At 37.9% G+C, this 27,587-nt stretch overlaps 1 protein-coding gene across 1 annotated transcript in view; it reads left to right on the forward strand.

The window, feature by feature from the left end:
- LOC138715615 (uncharacterized) overlaps window positions 1–27,587 on the forward strand; it is a 101,137-nt gene that overhangs the window by 61,808 nt on the left and 11,742 nt on the right. The gene's annotated exons all lie outside the window — the stretch shown is intronic.

Genomic DNA, 27,587 nt, shown 5'->3' on the forward strand with positions numbered 1-27,587 from the left:
CCGAAGTCTCGAAGCCTGGTCATGACTGAGGCAGGATGCTCCACCTATCAGCATCGGATGCACGAACGCTAACCAGGCCAACTTTGGGACTTGGACAATCACCGCATATATTGCATAGGACGAACAGCGGGCCAATACCAGGATCCGTTCCGGGTCCGACACTCGAAAAGCGAAGCCAAGGCAAACTTGGAAGAGTTGACTGTCTTCATCTCTTTGAAGTCATAAGGGATGAAAGAACAGTTCGGAAGATATTTATAACTTAGGACATTAAAGAAGAATATGTGGGACAGTTTATTTGCCCTTCGAACATCGTACACATACAGAATTAGGAGTGATGTCCACGCAGTGATGGCTCGTAGATAAAATAGAGTGCGCTACAATATGTTTATAGGAAGAAACATTATTATTATTATTATTATTATTATTATCATCATCATCTGTGCATGTCGAAAATGGCTTGAATACAGTTACTGTTTATTTTCTCATTGTTCAAAGCATTGTGATGCTCCAAAAAATTAAATTTCAATATATCCGCGGAAGTAAAACTCTTTTAGCATCTCTGCTATTGGTTTTGGCCATACCAATAGCTTTCCTGTCTATGCGTTTGTGTACAGCAATTTCTCCTTAACCATTGGTCACAAAAACATATTATCACTCCATTCCAAAACGAGGCCAGTGATTTATCTTCCTGAATTTTAAGCAGAATTTATTGAAAAGGAAGTCCAGTTAACGTCTACTCTTCACACACACGCACGCACACGCACACGCGCACGCACACGCACACGCGCACGCGCACATACATACATACATACATACATACATACATACATACATACATACATACATACATACATACATACATACATTTCATATATCATCTCCAATAGAAGTCCTGAGGTTTATCAGGTAGGCTACTCGTCTGGGAATGTGATCTGGCTCTGGCAGAGATGAGGCAAGATGTCTTACCTGTCAGCATCGGACTCACCAATACCATTCAGGTCCCCTGTCGGACATAGGCAATCATCACAATGCAATGGGTCAATGTAAGCGAAAGTGTGCCGCGTCTATGGGCCAGGTCTTCCATCTACGCGGCCTAGGTTCGGTCTCCGGCCAGGTCGTAATGGAATTTGTGATGTACAAAGCAGATGTTGCAGCGGAATTTTCTCGGGGAACTCTCATATCCTTCTTTCATTTCACCAACACTCTTCACCTTTCCCTCATGTCATATAGGCTATAACATCTGAAATAGTAAAAAAAATAGGCTCGGGTTTAGTCTTGGGGGTAATATGGGTTTCCCACCGCTGTGGAGTAACAGTTAGCACGTCTGACCGTGAAACGAGCAGGTCCGGGTTCAAATCCTGGTTACGACAAGTTACCAGGTTGAGGTTTTTCCGGGGTTTTCCCTCAACCCATTAAGAGGAAATCCTGGGTAACTTTCGGCGCTGGATCCCGAACTCATATCGCTAGCATTATAACCTTCATCACGCTAGATAACCATAGCAGTTGATAAAACGTCGCAAAATAACAAAATAATAAAATAGTATGGGTTTCCGATGCTGATATGCGAAAGGTACGGGACTACAGGCTATTGGGCTTTATCAGGTATTCATCTGGGGATGTGATCTGATCTGTCAGGGTTGAGCCAGGATGGTCCACATGTCAGCATGAGATTCACGAATGCCATCTAGGTTAGGCCACCTGTCAGACATGGGCAATCTTCGCAATGGGTTAATGTAAGCGTAGTGTATGGATTCGTCCCGTGTCCGATCCTCGAAAAGCCACGCCAACCAGGGATTAGCCCTGTGCCTTGAGGGGTTAGGTACACCTTACAGCAGTAAAATTTTTGGAAATATTCAACATTTTTTCCTCTATTACTGTATCTTGTACAATAATGAAAATTGGTGTGTGTAAAGTACTGTCCTTCTGCTATATGAAAATATATATATATATATATATATATATATATATATATATATATTTTTACGATTTAAAAAAAAATATTTATATATATTATTTTTAATTCAAAATGTTGGCAGTGCACTGTGCAGTGATGAAGCGTTTCTCTCATAACTCATAAACTTGTTAACTTTTTCATAGTCTCTCTCTTTTATTTTATTGCTGAAACTCATGTTTAGAATATAATGCTCTTTCAACTACATTCCTTAATAAATAATATATATTTTTTAAATTTTGTGTTGGAAGAAAATATTGATATTTGACCAATTTTTAAAATGAAATTATTTTTTATCAGACAATCTATCAAAGATAGAGAAGTAATATTGCATCATATTGTAGATATGATATGCATAAATACACACAAAAAATGTCATCACAGAATGTTGGGTAGTTTTTGAGTTATGTGGGAAACGCTTCATCACTGCACAGTGAACTGAATTTTGAAAGAAAAAAATATAAATAATAGTTTTTAATTGTAATTTGTTTTAATACAGTAGAAGGACAGTGTTTTACACATACTAATTTTCATTACTGTACAAGATACAGTTATGGAGGAAAAAAATATTGAATATTTCCAAAATTTTACTGCTGTAAGTTGTAGCTAATCCCTTAGGGTGCTATTCATAGACATTTCGCTAGCCCGCGCTACGAGCGTGCTAAACTAGCCCCTGCTATCGACTGGTTACTTGTACAGGATTCATATCATATCACATCGCTAACACTGGTTTATGAATACGAAAAACGTTAGTTCGCTGATCATCCACCGGAAGCCCGCGCTAAGAATGTCTATGAATATGGCCCTTAAAGTTTTACGAAGTATTCTACAATTAGTGCCCAAATAATGAAAATAATTAATTGCAACATAAGATTTAAATCTCCAAATTCTCTTTCACATACTACAAGAACTACAGACGGAAGAAAGCAGTCGTAATAATGAAAAGACGCAACAAATCTGCACCCTGACTGGAATCGAACCGGGTTCCTCAGTCCCGGCGGCGAAGGCACCTAAGACTAGCATTCCCTCCATTAGACTGTCGTAGTAGTCATTGGGGAGGTAAACATCTCCTGGAGGTGGGAGTCGCGGGTTGGTGGGAGGTGCCCGCCTAGCTCCTGCCTGTATTGATCTGCAGGGTTGGCCCGGGGATGTAACGCGACCCATCGGGATGTGCGGAAATTATGTTTCAGGGAGTCGCAGTATTATTTCCTTTTCCACTTTTCCACGGCGTAGCACATAGGTTCCGAGCGGTACGCGGTTCGAATCAAGCCGCCGGCTAGAAGACTTGCTTCCTCACTTGTAGGCCTACTTCCGGTTCAGCAAATAAAAATTATTGTAATTCTGCATAAATCTGCTTCGAAATTATCACAGAAACATTGGTGCATGGACGAATGATATAAAGTTCAATATTTTGATGGAAATGTCCTGGAAATATAAAAGAATTCAACATTCTGACTGAAATAGTCTTCAAAAATAAAAAAGAATGTCAAGATCTTGACAGATGTGTGCCTGAAAAATACAGACAGAGAAAGAGACTTCTTTATTTGACAGAATTTTAGAAACAAACAATATTATTTAATCCGAGATTTTAACTAAAATGGTCCACCGCTGTCGAATAACTGTTAGCACGTCTGATCGTGAAACCAGAGAAAACGGGTTCAAATCCTGGTAGGGACAAGTTCCCTGGTTGAGGTTTTCACCGCGGTTTTCCCCTCAATACATCAAGTACAAATGCTGGATAACTTAAGGGGATGGACCCTGGACTGATCGCGTTAGATAACACAGCAGTTGATAAAGCGTCGTAAAATAACCAAGTAAAAAACTTCACCAAAATGAAGCTTTCTACAGAAAAAGAACGATTTTAATATTTTTATAGAAGTCGATTACTCTGTATGGAATAATAGGTTGGGGAGATTTAACAGAATCTTTTCTTTTCCACCTGAATCAACTTGATAAGAGAATAATTAAAATTTGTTCAAACAAGTATTTAAATTACCCAGCAAATATTTTAAACATTATATATTTTTCTTTTAGTTTCATATATCAAAAATAATTACGAATATATGATAGTAATGGCTCTACCTCCATGCCCCCAAGTGCCTTCATGGCATGTTCCGGGGATACCTTTACCTTTTACCTTTAATATATTACCACAAAACCAAAATCAAACTCGACATTACCTTGATTATTTTATAAGGAGATATGCTATTTCTCTACCACTAATTGAACCTTAGCATAATACCGAATCTCGTTTTAAATATAACTCTAATTTTTGCCCAAAAGTATAAACTTCATTTATTTATTTATTCATAAATTAATTAATTCCCTCAGTTATTTATTCGTAAATTAATTAATTCCCTCAGTTATTTATTCTTAAATTAATTAATTCCCTCAGTTACTTATTCTTAAATTAATTAATTCCCTCATTTATTTATTCTTAAATTAATTAATTCCCTCATTTATTTATTCTTAAATTAATTCATTCCCTCATTTATTTATTCTTAAATTAATTAATTCCCTTATCTATCTATCTATCCATCCATCCATCCATCCATCTATTTATTTATTTACCATCAGAGTAGCCTGTCTAACTTGACAAAGTATACCTAAGAAAATATAATAATAAAAGAAGAACATAAACATAAATTTAGAGTACATAAAACACGAGTAGGCCTATAAATAATTGACATTTGAATATATGATATAAGAGCCATAAGGACAATTTCTTTACAGATTGTTTACATCTAACATTACTTAATAAGTTCGGTTTTAAAAGGAAGTGTATACTGTGTAAGTCATCAGCTGTTGAAGTTTATAATGCTAACTGCCGAAGAGATAATGCTAACTACTGAATTATACAGTTTTATGTCTGTGTGTTAGGGTAAGATATACGATATAATGTGTTTTGTTTGTACCATTTTCATATTAATCTGTGTGTTTTATGGAGAGTGGTTGGATTTAATCATAAGTAAGGGGGGCCAAATCTACAAAGTAGGACTTGTTTTGTAAAGCACGTACAGTCAAGAGACCAGTGCACTGGATTTAAGGGCAGAAATATTATTACACTATTAGTATTAACTAATAGTGTAATAATATTTCTGAATAAATCCATCTAATATTTAATATGTATACATATATATGTATATATTTAACTTCGTATTATATATAAGGGTTTTTTTTTTACTCTTAAGAATATTGCTATCATTTTATGTCGTAACTAATATTATTTAATTTTATAATTAGACTTATATTTTTAACTTTTACCTTTTCAAGATCACTTCCGAGCACGAGTTTTAGCTTTTCTTGGAATGAGTTAACTATAAAATTATACGATTTTAAATTCTTGATGTAAAACAGCTCAGTGAATTATTATTATTATTATTATTATTATTATTATTATTATTATTATTATTATCATCATCATCATCATCATAATTATTGTTATTAGAAAACAGAGAAACAAAGAGAGAAAGAAAAAGAAATTACTCAAGATTGCATTAAAGTATGCTAGTAAAAATGTAGGCTATTTCAAGATTCCTATGGAAATTCACCTGCAAATTAATTGTGAAACATTTTATGAAAATATCATTACCTCAAAAAAGTAATGTTTGATGAAAATTTAGGTGCATACTACAAGAAAATTTAAAGAAATAGACAGATACAGAGTGAGTCAGGAGGAAAGGTACATGGTTTGATTGGTGATAATATTGGTGATTCTGAACAAAAAAGTTTATATGAACATATGTCCTCTTCTTAACAGTTTCGAAGAAAGCTAATGGAAACAATGAGGAACGGAAAAGGTGCAGGTGATAGTAAATTAGCAATCCATGGAGTGAGGTTGGGTGACCTCGGTGGCCAAGAAATTACTCCACTGCGACCGATCCAACGCCCAGGATATGTTTCATTGAACCTACTACAACCTAATATCGTTTTGGTTGCATCAGCATGTGATTGCTAATGAAGGACATGAGACCGACGCCCGTGATTTTCAAAGAAATATTAAGTACATGCAATCAAATGAAAATATTACTACATCCAAAACTTCACTCCAGTCTATTTTTAATTATTGCAGATGATAGATCACATGAAGTGAAGAATATTGGAGTGATAAAAATGGGAGTACTCTGAGAAAAACCTTCTGCAACGTCTGATTTGTTCATCACAAATTCCATCACGATCTGGTCGAGGATCGAATCCAGGTTGCCAGGATGGAAAATCAGCGCGATAGTTCTTGAGTCGCAAGCGCGGTTTAAATCATGTACGAAATATAAGTTAACTATTAATTTATGTATGCTTACTTACTGGCTTTTAAGGAACCCGGAGGTTCATTGCCGCCCTCACATAAGCCCGCCATTAGTCCCTATCCTGAGCAAGATTAATCCAGTCTCTACCATCATATCCCACCTCCCTCAAATCCATTTTAATATTATCTTCCCACCTACGTCTCGGCCTCCCCAAAGGTATTTTTCCTTCCGGCCTCCCAACTAACACTCTATATGCATTTCTGGATTCGCCCATACGTGCTACATGTCCTGCCCATCTCAAACGTCTGGATTTTATGTTCCTAATTATGTCAGGTGAAGAATACAATGCGTGCAGCTCTGCGTTGTGTAACTTTCTCCATTCTCCTGTAACTTCATCCCTCTTAGCCTCAAATATTTTCCTAAGAACCTTATTCTCAAACACCCTTAATCTTTGTTCCTCTCTCAAAGTGACAGTCCAAGTTTCACAGCCATACAGAACAACCGGTAATATAACTGTTTTATAAATTCTAACTTTCAGATTTTTTGAGAGCAGACTAGATGACAAAAGCTTCTCAACCGAATAATAACACGCATTTCCCATATTTATTCTGCGTTTAATTTCCTCCCGAGTGTCATTTATATTTGTTACTGTTGCTCCAAGATATTTGAATTTTTTCACCTCTTCGAAAGATAAATCTCCAATTTTTATAGTTCCATTTCGTATAATATTCTGGTCACGAGACATGATTAATTAATTTATGTATAGAAATATAATATTTTCTTTCTAAATTTCCTGGTTATAATTGAGTAAAAACTCAATCTGAAAATATTAAATCAGTGACAGCAGTCCATATAATTTGTATTTTGTATCCCACTCAGAGACGGCAAAGGCGCAGTTCGAGTGCGTTGCTTCTGTTTTGAAGAAAAGCATGAGTGCGAAGTAACCGGCTGAAGAAATATGTGAAGTAGAATTTGAAGCTGCGGTGTCAAGCTGGTTCACGCGATTAGGCACAAATCTTGAAAATAGACAAGGAGACTCTATTCACCAAACTGGAACAACAATCACACGCGATCATGCATGAATTGTTCAAAGACACAGTCAATTATCACTTCCATCAACTTGAGACAGCAAAGTTACCGGCAGGCTACGACAAAGATGAGATCCACATGACTTCACCGAAACACAGGCGACGAATTGTTATCTATAAATAACTCTTCGAAAATTCTATAGACAACAGATTTCGAAAGCAGATTGCAACGTGCAATGAAAGATGTATCTTTCCACATAATGACAAGAGATTCTCCGTGTTGAAGGACCCCAAAAATCAGTTAGACAAAGTCGTCTACAGTTTTAACAAGAGCGGATCACGCCTGAAATGGCTGCGATGATGTACTACCTATAATCTTTTCGCTGTAAGAAAAATCCTAATGTAAATAATAGCACGTGACTGAAGTGAGGCTTCATTGGCCGCTGTTTGGCGCCATAGATTCTCAGTACATGTTCCCGCCTACTGTTGTACATTCTGTTTTATGTTAAACAATTCCCGTTACTCGTCAAGTAGGCCTGACCTCACTACTATGCATTCGTTTGTTTAGGAAACATTTACTTTATAATGACTACAATTAAATTATTTTTAAGTCTTATGTCTTCACAATGGACAGTTGAGGATGCAGAAGCCATACTTCAATAATAGCTTACGTGAACAACTACGAGCTCAAGTGGCGCCAGCTTGTTACAAGAACAGACTACCTCGGTAGTACTGTTGGTATTCATCCGCGTTCATAGTACATAACAAAATATAAAAGTAGCTTTTCTTTTACGTAGCGTTTTACACATGAGTGAAGTTAAATGTTTCATCGTATTTAACAACTAGAATTCAATTTTTTATTTTCAAATAATACAAGATTGTGGTTTCCAAATACGAACTATATTTTCCTGCGCCATGTGAGTGTTTCGACTGGGAGCCAATCACGGGTATGACAGCAACGTGCTTATGTTTACATTAGGATTTTTGTTACAGCGAAAACAGTATAGTTGCAGTAATATTAACTGTAATTAGATAGATCAACAAGGCAATAAGCTGTTCGCGGGAGAAATACATGTATACTGGTGTTTATCCCTAAGTTTTATAAGATCTGCTTACACCAACGCGAAACGCGGGAGCGGCAGCGAAAGCGAAACCGACGCGAATTATTGTGAATACAACGGCATATGAATTCACACCGCAGCGACACAATCCCGCCTAGGTGGCGGGACTCGAACGTTTGGTGTTTATCCTTAAGTTTTAAAGTTTTATTGTAAAAACTATATTAATGGTAGATTCAATAAATCATAATAAAGTAAATGTAATATTATGGATGCAGAATCCACCGAGTTATCTCTGTGGTAGCGCGTCTGTCCCCAGACTAACCGACTCGGGTTCGATTCTCTGCGGGGTCAGAGATTTTCGAGTAAAATTTCTACCTCCCTACAACACTATACTTACTCGAACACTTACACATACACTCACCCTAGTACATGACATAACTCTCCACAATACACAACATTCACAGCGTGGGCCGCCGAAGTGGTGCGCAACTTGAAAATGGGTCACAGTTCTGGTATCTATTCCCATGGAACCAGATTCAAGCAAATGAAATGGGTAGGCATTGAATACACATACATATCGTCGGTATACAAGCAAAACCCATTAAGTCAAAAATATTAGCCGACTTCTGAGGAAAATGCGTTCGAAAGTTCTTGACAAAATTAATAATTCTGAAACACCCTGTCTATGTAAATGATGAAATGAGGAGAAATGAAAATACTCCGAAAAACCTACCCAACACTGCCTTTGTTCACCATAAATAATGTTACTTTAATTCCTCGATATCGAGGTTGGGTCTCCGGGATGTAAAAATCATTACTCTAGCCGTTGAACTGACGATGAACCTAGAATTAACCTAGTGCCTTTCATTGAAAAGCCGACAGTGGCTGAGATAGATTCAGATCCTAAATTAGTGTTACGTATATGATACCTCAGATCGAAGAAATATGCGCTTTCCTCACATTTGTGGAGGAAGTTTGGTACAGAACACAGCAAAGGTCTAGGAGATAAAGACATAAAGGAAGCCGAAATTGCGGTACTGGAATCGATTCCGCTTAACCGAGCAGTCCGCCATGAAGCTTAGAGGTCAGGAGTCGAGGGAGAAGTCTGCCGTGTTAGTTATCGAACTGCCACCGTTACAGCTTCGCGCAGAAAGACAGCAGACAGTGTTGCTGATTAATAAAGCTGATTACTTTCACGCGAAGTATGTTGCGTATTACATAACAAAACGCTGAGATACGAAGCATGGTCAAACTAATCCCGTTTACCTCCGCCTCACGTAGTCTGCTGTACTTCAAGTAGATTATGACCACGTGGTATATGGCATGGTAGTCGCCTTGCATAGAACAATCGAGAATATTTTGGTTCTATCATCTGAAGAGTGATTACCGATTAGTACAATATGTTACTAGTCAGCGATGTACGCAATGGAGGGGGAAAGGCCTCCTACATCTTTAACTCCTGGATTTTTTCCTCTTGTACGGAGGAGGAACCCGAAGGCTTGCGCTGCAGCCTGAGGCTTAAGGCTCATTCACAATGAAAATTAAACATAACGTAAGCGTTAACTTAAGAATATAAACGTTACGGTAAAATCAAGAAGTCATACCATCATTCACGATGGGAACATAAACATAACCGCAAACATATTTGGTAACCATGGAAACATAACAACGACGCCATTTCCTCATATTCTGTCGTATACTTCAGCGCTCCACGATTGTGTTCTGTTTGCAAATCACGTAAGCATAAGCATGAAAGTTTGGAGTTTGCAAACTTTCATATTAACGTCTTACGGTAATATTCATGTCAATGCTTATGTGAATCATTGTGAATGATTCCATTTGGTAGCCTGGGCGCAAACTTCTGTGTTTATGTTACGGTTATGTTTAATTTTCATTGTCAATGGGCCTTTATTGTGCTTACCTCTCCTATTCTGTGAATGATTGGGTAGTCTAACAGCCTCGCTCTTGTCAAGTACAGCACACTGCGCCGTGAACTTAACCCGGGCTATGGTATAGATGATGATGATGATGATGATGATGATGATGATGATGATGATATGTGAATTAATGATGGCGAAATGAGTCCGAGGTCCAACGCCGAAAGTTGCCTAACAATTCTGTTTCAATTGGTTGAGGGAAAACCCCGGAAAAATCCCAACCAGGTAACTTGTTCCAACCAAGATTTGAACTCGGGCTCGCTCGTTTCAAGGTCAGACGCACTAACCGTTACTCCACAGCGGTGGACAGTTCCTCGCTTAGTTGCCTCATGAGTGAGCCTTATTTGTGTCACTTATGAAATTCAGACCTGTCTTCGGAGAGTTGAATGAAGAAACATAGTAATTTGTGTAGATGCCAGGAGCCTGTTATCATGGATAAGGTTATTCTAAATCCGTCCATAGGTAACCAGTGGGTGGTGATTCAATTCTTAACAGCAGAAAGCTCTGGACCACTCAACTTACAGCTTCGATTTATCACTATGTAACTTTTTTTTTTTTTTTTTTTTTTTTTTTTTTTTTTTTTTTTTTTTTTTTTTGACCTCAAAAAGAGTGAAGTTCGAAAAAGACACAGATTTTCTTAGATATAGGCCGCAGTACTGAAAGGAACAGCCAAGGTTTCTTTTCGCTGACGGTCCGATGCCTATCCATATAATGTGCTTCAGTACATCGTAACATAATTATAATGAAATGCCTGTGTGAATGCCAATGGAAGCTTATAACACTGCTGTAGTCCACACCTGTAGAGTAACGGTCAGCGCGTCTGGCCGCGAAACCAGGTGGCCCGGGTTCGAATCCCGGTCGGGGCAAGTTACCTGGTTGAGGTTTTTTCCGGGTTTTTCCCTCAACCCGATACGAGCAAATGCTGGGTAACTTTCGGTGTTGGACCCCGGACTCATTTCACCAGCATTATCACCTCCATTTCATTCAGACGCTAAATAAACTAGATGTTGATACAGCGTCGTAAAAATAACCCAATAAAATAAAAAAAATAAATACTACTGTATCCAGCTGAAGGTATCCATAATGGGGACGCAGTAAGAGTCGAACTACTGTCCAGATGTTGTATGAGTACAGAAGGTGTTTACCTAAATGTGACATCACCCCACGCCACTGAATTGCAGTACCTTCATCTGTCTAGGGGACATTCATATCTCTATTCTTTCTTAAAGGTCATGTTTCTTCGAATTTCTTTTTTGCTTTTGAGTCTTTTAGGTGTTTTTAAATTCTAACCGTTTCCTGTCTAATTTCCTCCGCTATCTCTTGTACGAGTTTTCTAATTGATTTGTTTACACCACTGGCAATATCTTGTGTTGGTAATATGGTGAGAACTACGGCAAAATTTAAACCAATAGATGAGAAAGAAGTGATTTGTCGCCTAGTGGGAAGTCGCTCAATTTCACAAAAGTTCTTTCAACGACATTATTTGTCGGCTGAGTATATTGGTTACTAAACGAAATATAGTTTATGGATATTTGATTTAGACTGCCTTGTGTGCTTTTGTGTAAGTAATGCATAGATAAAAACACGATGACAAAATGTACTACAGACTAAAATAAAATCAGAGATACAGCCGTGAGTTGTATACGCTCGTTCCCATTTGCGCTGCACATGCTTCGACTCTCTTCAATCGCGAAGTTTTCCAATTCAACTTTCGAATGTCGATTGTTACTCGATTAACATTGTAGCCTAGTCCCTTACGAATAGTTCGACACCACTGCGAAAGTTCTATTACTTCGTATTCTCGACTTGTAAGCCTACTGTCTCGGCTGCCGGCAGCTGCCACGCGACCCGACAATTTTTGCAACTTCCCCCATCCCGCGTATCGCTAGATGACGTCACCAGCTCCAACTGAAAGTAAAGTTGGATATATTGGCAGGATAGAGAATCAGACATTTTAGATTTCGTATAAAAGCATTGCGCAGCTAGAGGAAGCTGTGTATGTTGAAGGGAAATAATATTTTGTCAGGAGAGAGATCTGTTATTAATAATCAAATATATGCTGGAATTACACAAGTGAAGTGGGTAGGCATTGGATACATACACACACACACAGATATATGCTGGAAGCGTAAAAACGACATAACGTACAATAAGTTTTATTCCATGGCACGCCTCATTATAGGTGCTACAAAACTGGCCTCAAAATATGTCAGTCGAATTTCTGGACCGATCTTATTCACGTCAAAGGCCTATGTTGTAAAAAGAAATGAAATGTGTATTCAATGATGTTGGTAAATTCATACATAATAAATAATCTATAAATAATGCATATATGTATACGTATTGGTAAGGATTCCTTGCTTCACGAACACGTCGCCACTCGCCGTCAATCTCTATTCACATTTTCTCTCGCCCACACGCTGGGCAGCGAAACACATAGGACTTCCCCGAGCAGGCATCACGCACGCCCACTTCCAAAATCTTCCATTTTTTAGACATTCTCATCAACATTTATCTTGCCATCATCACATGATGTGTTGCAATAGTTATTATAGATCGACAAGATAGAAAACAACCCTCGCTCTTTGATCCTACTCATATGACCGAAGAGGGAGAAGTCAACGTCACAGACAAGTAGTCCGCTAGGCCGGGTTACACTAGTAGATGTCGGACTCTGATCGCTACTGCTAGTAGCATATATACCCCAGATAGGTCGGCCTTACAGGCTTCGACGTTAACAACTTTTGTCAGGTTTACTACGCTGCCATCTAGTTTCGTTCCAACAGCAGTCAGGAACCGTCCGTAACCATCGTGAGCATGTGCAGTACAGAAAAAGCGTTCCAACACAATCCGAACCAGTCCTGAACCGAAAATATGTACTGCAGTCGGGCGTTCCAACAAGCTTTTGACACGGGTTCGGAACGGTCAGAAATAGTCCGCGGATTGAGGCATGTACGGAAGAGTACGCAAGACGCGCATGCGCATAAGCTCATCAACGTCTCCTGGATACTGAAGAAAGACATGGTCGACTTTCGCATCAATGAGGTTAAGATGAAAAGTGACAGTGTAGACAAATAATAAAACTAGAGATTTAATTTAAATTTTCGCCAAAAAGAAAGGGAATGGAAATTATTTGGGTATTGAAATAGTTAATTACAATTTCAACATGCAGCTTTGATTAAAAGTATAATAAATAACGTACATTAATAATTAAAAAAGGAACTATTTTTAAATGAGAGTCCCCCAGTACACGACATTGAATTGGCGGAATTCTTGCCTTCCATGTTTTTTTGTCATCTTTTTATAGAAAATAATCGAAATTCTATTTTCTGCAATTAGAATTAGCTGCGAAACGATAATAATAAGCATCCCGTTCTTAGCAAAGATGATTACAGTTATAGCATCTCTGGATTTAGTACATAACGATCCGCGAAAGCGTTCCAACAGCGTCCAGTCCAGTTTCCATACCATAGCAGATGCTTAACTAGCGCATGCGCATAAGATAGTACAGGAACCCTACATGAACTGATCCATGAATCGCTTGTTGGAACGAACCTATAAGGAGTCACGTCATAATTCCCATTTGAATTGCATTAGCGACTGTACTGCCATCTCGTGCTCGTTTACGGCGGACGGGTGGCGATCCTAGCGGCTGTTCTCTTCAAAGTGCAAACGATTTTAACATAGCGATGAGTTATCTGTTACATATTATATGATCTAGGCTAGTAGTCTCATAGCCTATGTAGGCTCGCATTGTTCATCACAATGACTGACTTATAAGACATATTAGCCAGACTAGACATTTCTAGACATTTCGTGAAATTAGAGGCGTTCATGCTGTCATGATACGAGTATTCGCTCGTCTTCTGCTTTGATTAGAATATTAGCAAAGCATTTTTACAAACCATTTTCTCCTGTTTCTCCTTGGTCCTTTACCAATAAACATTGTGACCCCAGTTTCGTCATGATATTGCCACAATGAACCAACCGTGTGGTTAGCATTTACATTATGTCTCATTTCTCTTCTGTTGACGGTATTTTCGAATTGCCCGGAGGTAATTAGCACGACAGGAAACAATCTCGGGTTTTTCAATAAGAAGTGTTTCCTTGAAATACATTTTCTCCTTTTGAAAACCAGTTAGAGAATCAGTTTCCTCAGGTACTTCCTGGTCCATTTTAAAATTCTACTGTTCTCTAAGTCAACATTAAATGTTGCTAAAGTTGGCACAGTTTTCTTTAAAGTAGTATTTTCCTTCTAACAACTCCATCATCAAAGTAGTAATCGATTTCCACTTTCTCCTCTCTCCTTCGGGTTGAAAATTTGATCTGACCAGTGATTTCTTTAATATTCTCTTCATCCAGCTGATACAAACTCCTGTAGCTTCACTTGTCGATTGAATAATATTTTTCAAATTAAACCCTTTTATTCTTGCAAATATTTCGAAGCATTATAAATAATTGCCCTTGTATCGCTTTTCAATGGTCTGCCAGCAAGACTAGGATTATTATTTATTCTTACACCTGAACTGAGATTTAATTACAAGTAAGAAAGTATTTTAGTAGGTTATTTTACGACGCTGTATCAACATCTCAGGTGATAATGCCGGTGAAATGAATCCGGGGTCCAGCACCGATAGTTACCCAGAATTTGCTCATGCTGGATTGAGGGAAAACCCCGGAAAAAACCTCAACCAGGTAACTTGCTTCAACCGGAATTCGAATCCGGGCCACCTGGTTTCGCGGTCAGACGCGCTAGCCGTTACTCCACAGGTATGGACCCTAAGGAAGTATTAAATATATAAAAAGAGATCGTACGTTTTCAGAACTTACGTTTCAAAAGGAGTTAAAGGGAAATTTTAAATATATGGAAGGAAATTAGATATTAAAAAAATAGTAAGTTCAAGACGTTCAAATGGAATAGGAAATTGAAAATACTAAACAGATACGAAGATGGATAATGTGGTAAATCAATAGGAAATGAAAAACACAGCTTAAACACGTAATTTATAAATAATCCGAATCACAAAATACAGTACTGTTGGAACGTACTTGATGCGAGACGATGTGTCACGGAGTAACTGTAGGTATACTTCGTTCCATAATGTCTGACAGGCGACGTAAATATTGCCGACAGAAAGAGAGAGAAGGATAATAATTGCTATTGAACCAATGACAGAGCTCTCATTCCACACTTGTATTGAAGTTGGGCGGTCTGAAGCTTTTTAACGCCGCCCAACTTCAAGAAAAGGGTGGAATGAGACCTCTGCCATTGGTTGAATAGTAATATTAAACTTCTCTCCTCCTTTGCTGGAAATATTTACATCGTCTGTCAGACATTATGGAACGAAGTATAGAACACAACTGATCCCCACCACTACGCCTTGCGCAGTACCGGTAAGTGGTCTGTGGCGCAGGTTCTTTCCCCACCACTACACCTTGCGCAGTAGAGCCCGATCGCAAACTCGTGGGGCCTGCGCGAAAGACGAATTGGCATCCACTTACATGGACTCGTCTTGCTGGGGGGTGTTTGAACAGTACGCTCTATGAGCAAGCAGTCGCCCGCACACACAGAACCATAGACAAATAAATAGAACTCTCCACTCCGAAGCCTCAGAAAGAAGCTCGAGCATGTTGATGCCACGAGTTTGCGATCGAACTCTACCGATAAGTGGTCTACAGCGTAGGTTCTTTTCTATCTCGTATACCTATATTATGCCTAATGTACTGATAAACGGTGTATGCAGATCAAACACAGGTCTCGCAAATGTTTAACCATGGCTATTCCCACATATCAGTAATTTAAAAACCAGAGGCGTGATTCGCTTTTGGCGTAGCGCCTTGCTGTATTATCACAATGAAGATCATTTCTTTATCAGCAGTGGAAGGGATGTCCGTTGCGTGCATCTCGTTCTCACTGACTAGAGGCACGAACGTCAGGGGTTGTTGCTCCACTAAAAGCTGCTGAGGTCACCTTCAGCAGGTGCTCAGACGCTCGTTAATTAAATGAGTTCAAAGCTACGGGAGTGCACTGCTGTATAAGAAGGGGCTAAGTCCACTCATCCCCGAGTTTTTACTGGAATGATGAGTTATTTATTTATTTTATTTATTATTTATTTATTTAATGATTGATTGATTGATTGAAGGGGAGAGTATTGTTTTAATATAGTGTAAAACCAGTGAATTCATTTTTAAAAATGCATTAGAATGCACTTTTATAATATGCGAAAAAAATATATTACTACGATTTTACAATTTTATATGTATTTATGGCTTTGTTAGCTGCTGTGACGCCATATTTAAAGCTCCGGTGCAAAGCGTTTTTAATGACACTAAACTTTGATTGCAATTTCCCGTAACTTAAAATTTTTTCGCTTTATTCCATACAAAAAATTATACCAGGTTATTCAAAAGTAAGTTACATTTTGACGTCGCCATAACCTTTTTAAGAATTAAAATAGGCTAAAATGTTCAGTGAATACACTGTAGTTGGAACAGCAACAAACCTGTGAAATACCCCAGAGCAACAAACACTCTCTAGGAATAGCTAGCCTAGTGAGTGCAGGCACCCGCTATTAAGTGAGTGCTCGTAAAGCTACCCCACCTACCGGTGGGAGGCCTTAGCCCTCAAGGGATGTTATAGGCCAAATTCATTCATTCATCTTACAAAACATGAACACACTTATACTCATAAATGTATGGGGTTTACTGGATTCAGTTCAAATGCTGAATATGTCCGCTATTTTGTTCTTCAACAAGCAACAATCTTTATTCTATGTTGTGAACAGCTTTTACTAAAGATCTGGTGGAATATCTTCAATTTGTTGCGAAATTGGATATTTTAGTTCGTAAGTAGACGTAGAATTAGTTAAAAAAAAACTCGGTCTTTTGAATAGGCCTAACCCCACAGCCAAATATTTGTTGGACTGATATCAGCGGACCACTTTGGCTAAGTGTTAGGAAAATATCTGCTTATTACGCGATCGCCAAACGTGTTGCGTAACAATCGCTTAACACTTTGCAGCACAATATAATTTGTTATGTTTTTCATATCATGAATCATAACAAAGCTTCGATCAATTTTTTTCAACATTTTAACTCTGCACACAATTTAAAAACACAGATGGCACCTCTATGTATAGCTCAAGAGGTGGTTCCTTGATGGAATATCTGTGCCATAAAATTTAAAATTTAACTGTGGTTCTCCTGAACAATCACTATGCTACAAAGGGTTAACTGGTGTATAAATATGGGTAGGTGCATCATCCTGCATGACGATTATGTTCTTGATGTCACGATTTCGTAAATTTGTTTTATTCGGTTATTTTACGACGCTGTATCAACATCTAGATTATTTAGCGTCTGAATGAAATGAAGGTGATAATGCCGGTGAAATGAGTCCGGGGTCCAGCACCGAAAGTTACCCAGCATTTGTTCGTATTGGGTTGAGGGAAAACGCCGGAAAAAACCTCAACCAGGTAACTTGCCCCGACCGGGATTCGAACCCGGGCCACCTGGTTTCGCGGTTAGACGCGCTGACCGTTACTCCACAGCTGATGAGCAGGCTTCGAGACTTCGGATCCGATAGAGCAGTTCAGTGGGAAATCCGCATAACGGCGTACTGAGTATAGTGGTAAAGCGTGCAGTGGGTGGGGGTACTGTAGAATGAATGCCAACAAATACGCAAAGGAAAACGCTCTGGATTTGAAGGTTCTGACGAATAATTTGGTTTTCATACAAACTGTGTCTGAAACTGTTACACGGTTAGAAAAGTCAGAGCAAGAGATGCCGGAAGCCCTCAAATTAATTTAGAAAATGATACAGAGAATTAATGAGACATCAAGTACACCGGTTACTGAACGTGTAAAACAGAAGTGGAAATCAATTTTATGTAAAAATAACGGATAACAGCAAATTAGTGGACATAGAGTCACCCGAGAATAAAGGACTATCTCTTAGAGACTGCAATGATGTTAGGTTTTTTCGTTTTGCTCCTATCACGTCATGCGAAGTAGAGCGCAGCTTTCTACAGTACAAACTTTGGCAGATAACCGAAAAAGATTTTCGTTTGAGACACTGAGAATGTATCTTACAATACATTGGATTTCGGTACTGTAACTGCACTTCCTAAAGATGACCAATAATATAAATGAAAAAAATTAAAATTGCTACATGATTATTTCCACCATTAACACTGTGTATAATTAAACAGAAATGCTTATAAAAGACAGGAGAATAAATGTTTTTCACATTCTTTTGACATTATCATTGTGTAATGTATATTTACTTTCAGAATGTACATATGCGTGTTTCCCCATACTACCGTACTCTACTCTAAATAGCAACGTTGTTACCTCAACACAACTCTATCTACCTGCAGCGAGTCAACAACCTATAGTGCATGCACAGTAAACTTATCGTATCGGGTCCAAAGTCTCGAAGCCTGGTTATGAGTATTAACACCGCCATTCAATTGAAAATGTGCTTCATCAGTCCATAAAACGTTATCCAATCATTTGAATTTCTGCCAAGACTCGAAGAGCGAAATCATATCTAATTGCTTTATCAGCTTCTTTAATTTCACGTAATTATTAAACACACACAATCGTTTAAATGAGAAATTGAGGCATTTAATATAAATACACTCTGTTACATGGTCTCTTGGTTAACAAACAGACCCATTGTCATCATAACAAGATGAATCCATATAAACAGTTTATTCTTCACAACAGGAAAAGTAGGTTTCCGTTACGACAGGAAGGATGCAAAACATTCAAGTCTAGAAGTTCAAAGAAGTTACATGCATTATAAACTCTTCTTGATATTCGACTATGTTCCTTCTACAGAAACGGTTTTATCGTCCCGAAACTTCTGTTAACACAATTCTGTTGTCCCATCTTTCCAAATAAATTAGTTTGTGTATACCACAAAACAAAACTAGTCAGTAGCGGCTATTGGTCAAAATAATGAGTGTGCTACAATCTCTACATCGGCCTACTGTATAGGCCTACACTTATATATATTTATCTTAATTTGAGTCTCGCCTAGTGATGAAATATGAAGTCCATACGACGTTCTTTCGTACTGCAGAACTTGTCATTTGGTATTAAACCCCTCCATCTTGGACATCATACTCTTTTCTATTGACAGTATTGCAAGAGCAGTGAGACGATCCTGGGACATAATAATAATAATAATAATAATAATAATAATAATAATAATAATAATAATAATAATAATAATGTTTTATTTTCGCTGGCAGAGTTAAGGCCATAAGGTCTTCTCTTCCACTCAACCAGCCTTAATCAATACAATACATATTTAAATTACAAATATTTACACTACATTTAAAAGGTTCTCCAGCAATATTTTTCAGTTTTAACGACTAGTAGACTACATATTTATTTAAATTTAGATAAACCTATAATGTAAAGCAGTAACTTAGTTTATGAGCTAATTTAATTCAATGAATTATAAGTAATTTAATATTATAGATAGCTAGCAAAATGATGAAAATTAATTTAATATAAGCTTACTAGGACTATGTTACAGGGAGAATATATATTATATTTCTATTTCTATAATGAGAATATTAATGTAATTGCCATTAGAGGTTTTGTAAATCTATTTAGAGAAATTAATGATAATAATAATAATAATGGACAGATGTTAGTTTCATTATAAGTAACAAATATTAATCAGCAATTAATCTGTTAAGTAAGAATTTATGTAATTTTGACCTAAATGAAGTTATTGTCCAACAACCCCTTATATCACTCGGAAGCGAGTTCCAATTTCTAGCAACTGAAACTGTATAGGATGAAGAATATAAAGATGTCTTGTGGTAAGGTATAATGAGTAAATTGTTATGATGAGATCTTGTACTTAGCTGATGATATGCGGATAAATTTTGAAAACGAGAAGCCAAATAGATTGGGGTAGCGGTGCGCAGAATTTGAAATAAGAGAACAAGAGAATGCAAGGACATAGTAAAAGGTAAAGGTATCCCCGTAACATGCCATGAAGGCACTTGGGGGGCATGGAGGTAGAGCCCCATGCTTTCCATGACCTCGGAACTAGAATGAGGTGGTGTGGTCGGCACCACGCTCTGGCAATAATAATAACTTTACCGTACCGGGAAGCGAACTCACAACCTCTGGTACGGAGGTCAGACTTCTTACCACTGAGCCACCATAGTGTTCCTTAAAAACGTTTTTATGCATTTCAAGCAAGAAAAACATCTTTCTGGCTCAGCAGTGGTCATTGGTGTTGTAACCAAAACATTTAACAACTTCGTTACTTCACAGAATGGATCCTGTAAATTGTTGGATACTATGTATTGTAACAATTGAACAGCCATCTATATTTCGGAAGTCAGGTCTTCCGTATAGTAATTCAAGTTGTATCTGGAACACACTTTTGTTCAGTATAGTATAGCTGTTGACAGGATCTTCAACAGGTAGATGGCAGCAGCAGTCGGACACTTGAATTACCAAACACATTGTAAATAGATCCGAGTTCCTCCACAAACGAGCATTCTTTCGTTACGCTTTACTTTTGCAATCTCCAAGCTGCGTAGTGCTGAACCTGACTACAGCACATTCCCGCGTAAAAATAGCCAATCAGAGCAGTGATTTCAGTTTCGCACATGCGCATAACTGTCTACATTCTCGTGTGGAGCACAACGAACCCCCTGAGGCACCAAAGAGCGAAGAGCGAAGACTAAACACTTTATAACGCGTCATGAACATAACCACGGGAAATTGTCAAATGAGATCAAATACTATGGTATTACAAATACATTATTTGAGCAAAAATTATCATTGTACTGTAGCACATAAGGACGGGCCGTCCCTGAAACTAGTCAATTTAGTATCACATCGTCATTGTTTTTAACGTAACAGGCAACTTTTCCAACTCAACTTCTCCTAGTTCTCCCTATATCTGTGCACATTTATCTATATTTACCTCTATCTTTCTAACTCATTCTACAACAACTGCCTTTCTATCTCCCTGTACACAGTGTATGCAAATTGGGGTGTCAAATATGTTGGGATCCTCATATTCCCGACAACAAAACATTGAAAAACCGTAATATGAACATGGTTCATAAAATGCTTATCTTCATAGTAACGCTACTTCACTACTGACAAACAAGGTTATAGTATCAGGGATACTATTAAACAACTTATTACAGAAAAACAACTTATTACAAAAATCGGATATGAATAAATTCGTAGCAACAATTAGATCTCGCTGTACACAGAAGGACTGACATGAGCAATGAAAACTTGTTATTTTAGTGTAAATCTTGAATTAATTTTGCTTCATGAAGCTATATTTTCTATTTACACATCATGTATTGATAAAGTAACGAAGGATCGTCATATTCAACATGACCAGGCCTTCTGAAGCTCTCAATCAGTAAAATATTGGAGTTCAGTAATTTCAATGTTTATTTATCCCGGACCACAACGCATTTAATCCTTTTATGAAAACAACGTTAACAAGTTCATTACCATAGCTGCAAAGTGATGTTGTACCACTTCATAACGTTCCGGCTCTTTTGGATAAATTTGATGTTATGAACGTGACGTCAAGAGTGTTGTCATGGCGACACAGGCGGACACACAACCCAGAATGGATCGACCTGGAAGCTTTCGGTTCTGGGAAAACTGTCCATTGACGGATGTTGTGTAAAAAACATGAATGGACTTCTTACACGCGTTTTCCTTAGGATAGTTGTACATTGTTACACCTCCTTTCCTTTCGATTTACAAGGCAGAAACGATAACACACACTGACATTCATTGTTGTCATAAAAAAACTTAATTTGATTCAAGACAATAATAGACTGTTTAATACTTTATTAGGCTGTTTTCTAAAGAAAATATATCATTTTATTATAATTATTTGTGTGTATGTGTATATGTGCAAGCTCGTATTGTTTTGTATTGTGTTAATCATCTTTATGGCATTAGTTATTTCGTCCTCTCTCTTCACGGGAAACTTAAAATATGTCCGACATCAGTGGCGCCAACTTTTGAAAAACACTGGATGGGCTGAATATTTGAATTTTAAGTTAAAATCAATAAATCTCATAAATAAAAGTGATAACAATATTAAAACGACAAATTATTATTGGATGGGCTCTGGCCCCAGGGGCCCATATAAGTTGGCGCTACTGTCCGCCATAACAATTAAAAAGGAAACTGAAACCAAAAAAGAAAGACATAAACATAAAAGGTAGTACAAGAAAGAAATCAACAGAAAAACGGAAAGAAACAAAAGACAAAAAGAAATAAAGTGAGCCAGAAAAAAGGAAATAAATATTTTTTATTGGGTTATTTTACGACGCTTTATCAACATCTAGGTTATTTAGCGTCTGAATGAAATGAAGGTGATAATGCCGGTGAAATGAGTCCGAGGTCCAACACCGAAAGTTACCCAGCATTTGCTCGTATTGGGTTGAGGGAAAACCACGGAAAAAACCTCAACCAGGTAACTTGCCCCGACCGGGATTCGAACCCGGGCCACCTGGTTTCGCGGCCAGACGCGCTGACCGTTACTCCACAGATGTGGACGGAAATAAATATTTGAAGAACATAAAAGAAATAGAGAAATAAAGGAAAAAGAAATGGAACTAAGAAAGAAAATAAAAAAAAAATCATGAAACAAATAATAAAATAACATATAGACCTACGCGGATTTTTATAATTGCTGCCAAAAATATATTCAAACCTGTACATTTTTACATAAACTTTCACGCATTATCATGAAAGTTTATCTAATTCAATTATAGATCATTTATGTTTTTTATATTCAGTCTTCGATTTGGACCATCCGTTTCCGAGGCTAATTTGAGAACTTTTGCAAGGAAAAAAATTTTTACCAAGGACGAAGTGCAGGTCCGTCGCTATAACCCTCAACCCTCAACTAAACGCCTGATATGGTATGGGCATCTCCAGAGAATGTCAGCCGACTGCTGGCCTAATAAGGTCTTCAATTGGACTCCCCCGGAAAAAAAGAGAAGAGGAAGGCCAATGAAAAAATGGAGCAAGGAGGTTCAGGAGGATATGGTCTGCAGGGGTCTACAAATGGGGATTGGCAAAACCGGAGTACCTGGAAGTTGAGAAGCGGGAGACGGCGACAGCCGTAAAATTACTCGCAATACATACATACATACATACATACATACATACATACATACATACATACATACACACACACACACACACACATGTTTCTTATAAAAAAAAACAACAGCCGTCTTAGTAGCGCTTAGTTGTAAGAATACTGGCCGACAACGACCGCAGACCCGATTTCAAATCCCGACAATGGAGGAGTTATATTTTTGACGGACAAAACCAAGATTGTGAGGGTTTTCGTGTGTTTCTCCGGTTTTTCTCTTGTCATTCTACCAACACTCCAAATTCTCTTTTCATTATTATCTCCATTAAAAAAGAAACAGGGAAAAACTAATGTTTCTGCGGTGCCGAATCGACCTTTGGTGTGATGGGTGTTCCTAAGATAGATGGATTCCAGGTAGGCCTAATTCATAGATCTGCAAAATGAAACCGGAGCCCCCAAGATCTCACCCCTGATGGACATCATTTTTTAAATTAGTAGGTCTATTATCCACCAGACCGATGGAATTGGTGATAATGGGATGGTAATTGGCGCTATGAGATCAAGGATTTGCCATAGATTATCCGACATTCGCCTTACAGTTGGGAAAACTCCCGATTTTAAAAAACCTAGCAGGTGGTCAGCCCAAGTGATTATCGAACCCACACCCGAGCGCAGCTTCAGAACAGTAGAAAAATGCGCCTAGCGTCTGAGTGACTGACATAACTTTTCCAAGTGGATGTATGACGTATGGCAGACCATTTCGGGAGGCGACATCAGGACTTATTAGGTGGAGAGGAAAGCGTCGTGTTGGAAATGATGCACCGGCTTAGTTGGGCAGCACAATCGACACGTAACTCATTCCATAATGGATGCACAAAAAGCCTAATAGGCTGATATACTTGGAGATGCTCCACGTCCCATCCGATAATTATAGCAGTACCAACAGGAAATAACACAATACTATACATTATTATTAATCGTCAAGAAAAGAAAATGGATAGCTTTGAGCGTCACCAACAAAGCTCAAGGGTAACAAACTAGACTCATACTTCGAGGCTGCGTTCACTTGGACTGAGTAACTAACTAGGTTTTTATTTTTTTGAGGTGTTCCCAACAGAAAGACAAATGTCAGGTAAATCCATGGCGAATCCTAGAATTCATTTCGCCACCAATTTCACGGTTTCTATAATATAATTTTGCAGTTGTACATCATCGTTAAATAAGCAATTAAAAATAAAATTTGAAATAGAAAACCCCATCTTCAAGCATTGCGCAATATCTCTCAGGCTATCAAATGTAGAAAACACGATACAAAGAACACATCACAGCCATAACCAAATCACACAATACCTTCACATACGCAGAAAACATAACAAACACCACAAACAAACACCCAGATAGCTCAGTTGGTAGAGCGTTGGTACATTTAACCACAGGTCCCGGGTTCGATACCCGGCCCCGGAACAATCTTTCCTTCGAAATTATTCAAATCAACTTTACAGGGAGTTATACCTGAAAGCTTGATTTGCATAATACACGTCACTGTTCGTTAAAAGAAAACCACAATTTAAGTCACACAGAGTTAGTGTGCACTCAGTTTTGGTTGCTTGATGGTTGTCAGCCCACCTTGAGGTCTGAGGTCTGTGGATATAGAGGGAAAAATTGGATCGGTGTCTGGTAGAGTTCCCGGGTAGCTCAGTTGATAGAGCGTTGGTACGTTTAACCAAAGGTCCTGGGTTCGATACCCGGCACCGGAACAATTTTTCCTTCGAAATTATTCAAATCAACTTTACAGGGAGTTACATCTGAAAGCTTGATTTGCATAATACACGTTACTATTCGTTAACAGAAAACCACAATTTAAGTCACACAGAGTTAGTGTGCACTCAATGTTGGTTGCTTGACAGTTGTCAGCCCACTTTGAAATCTGTGGATATAGAGGCAAAAATTGGATTGGTGTCTGGTAGAGTTCCCGAGTAGCGTTGGTACATTTAACTAAGGGTCCTGGGTTCGATACCCGGCCCCGGAACAATTTTTCCCTCGAAATTATTCAAGTAATATTCCACTTAAGGTTAATAAAACAACATAAGAGTGAGTCCTATGAGTAGTAAGGAAACAATGTCGTAGCAAGAAGTTTAAGGTGTCTGAGAACCTATATAATGAAAATATAATTGTATGTTTAGGCACAAAAATCTGATAGAAATCCTCCCAGAAAGAAATCCTACATACATCATTGTACCACTAGAAAGTGGCTTTTAGTAAGTTGTCTGTATGTGCTTAGGAACTTCCCTAAGAATTGGACGGATTTTATTCATATCAAATCTCTCTCAGTTAATAAATTAAATAAAAGAACGTGGGTAATCAATTTTACTAAAAATATGCTTTACAATATGGAACGACAGAGTTCGATTTGTTGTGCACAACTGAGTTACAATATCCCTCTGTAAAAATAAAATCCATATAGGCCTACTACATGATTGTTAAAGCATGTTGAGAAACATTACTGTATAAACGGTATTATTGCATTTCCTACTTGTTGAGAGAATTTCAGAGTCTATCATAGCTCTGTTTGATGTACTGTGGTTCACTCGGGAGAGGAAAGGGGTGTTAACTGTTTGCATGTCGCACAGGAAATATCTCTGGACCGGATATGACATTCCACACTGTGTTATGAATGGCTACAAAACAGATATGTCTAGTGGACAATAAGCAAATTCATTGTAACGCTGTCACATTCAGGCTTTATAGTAACTGACATTCATAATTTATTTGGATAGCAAATGTGAGTGCAAAGATTCCACATAGAGGTCGTTGAATCTGTTGCAATGCGCAGCATCAGGAGGGTGGCTTCAGTGCCCAAGTGTCACATCTGCCACGCCTCTTCACACAAATATTGAAACTGCAGATTAAAACTTGTTTCTGAGTACTTTCAATCATACGTACTCATTAATTTCATTTACTAGCAATTACTACACAGTTTTTCAGATAGCTGTACTTAAATGGATAAACTTCATATTTTAATTCGTTATAATCTAAATTACATTTCAGCTTGTTCGTGTTTTGAGTCTAATAGTGAGCAAAGGTAAAATTAACCATATGTCAATCATAATATCTCATTTTCTTTAACTAGAAATAATATATGCCCATGGAACTTGAATAAGGTACACAGAAATTACGTATGATAGATAAAGACGATGCTGGGATTTACTTACTTACTTACTTACAAATGGCTTTTAAGGAACCCGAAGGTTCATTGCCGCCCTCACATGGTCCCTATCCTGAGCAAGATTAATCCAGTCTCTATCATCATATCCCACCTCCCTCAAATCCATTTTAATATTATCTTCCCATCTACGTCTCGGCCTCCCCAAAGGTCTTTTTCCCTCCGATCTCCCAACTAACATTCTATATGCATTTCTGGATTCGCCCATACGTGCTACATGCCCTGCCCATCTCAAACGTCTGGATTTAATGTTCCTAATTATGTCAGGTGAAGAATACAATGCATGCAGTTCTGCGTTGTGTAACTTTCTCCATTCTCCTGTAACTTCATCCCGCTTAGCCCCAAATATTTTCCTAAGCACCTTATTCTCAAACACCCTTAACCTATGTTGCTCTCTCAGAGTGAGAGTCCAAGTTTCACAACCATACAGAACAACCGGTAATATAATTGTTTTATATATTCTAACTTTCAGATTTTTTGACAGCAGACTAGATGCTAAAAGCTTCTCAACCGAATAATAACACGCATTTCCCATATTTATTCTGCGTTTAATTTCCTCCCGAGTGTCATTTATATTTGTTACTGTTGCTCCAAGATACTTGAATTTTTCCACCCCTTCGAAGGATAAATCTCCAATTTTTATATTTCCATTTCGTACAATATTCTGGTCACGAGACATAATCATATACTTTGTCTTTTCGGGATTTACTTCCAAACTGATCGCTTTACTTGCTTCCAGTAAAATTCCCGTGTTTTCCCTAATCGTTTGTGGATTTTCTCCTAACATATTCACGTCATCCGCATAGACAAGAAGCTGATGTAACCCGTTCAATTCCAAACCCTGCCTGTTATCCTGAACTTTCCTAATGGCATATTCTAAAGCGAAGTTAAGAAGTAAAGGTGATAGTGGGATAGTTTTTTTTTTTTTTTTTTTAAGTATTCCAGTGTCATTATTTCGCTTATTTTGCACAACTCATAGATCATTCTTGTAACAGATACTTAAAAAAAAAAAATG

The sequence above is a fragment of the Periplaneta americana genome, chromosome 15 (assembly GCF_040183065.1).
Source record: "Periplaneta americana isolate PAMFEO1 chromosome 15, P.americana_PAMFEO1_priV1, whole genome shotgun sequence".
Taxonomy (NCBI): domain Eukaryota; kingdom Metazoa; phylum Arthropoda; class Insecta; order Blattodea; family Blattidae; genus Periplaneta; species Periplaneta americana.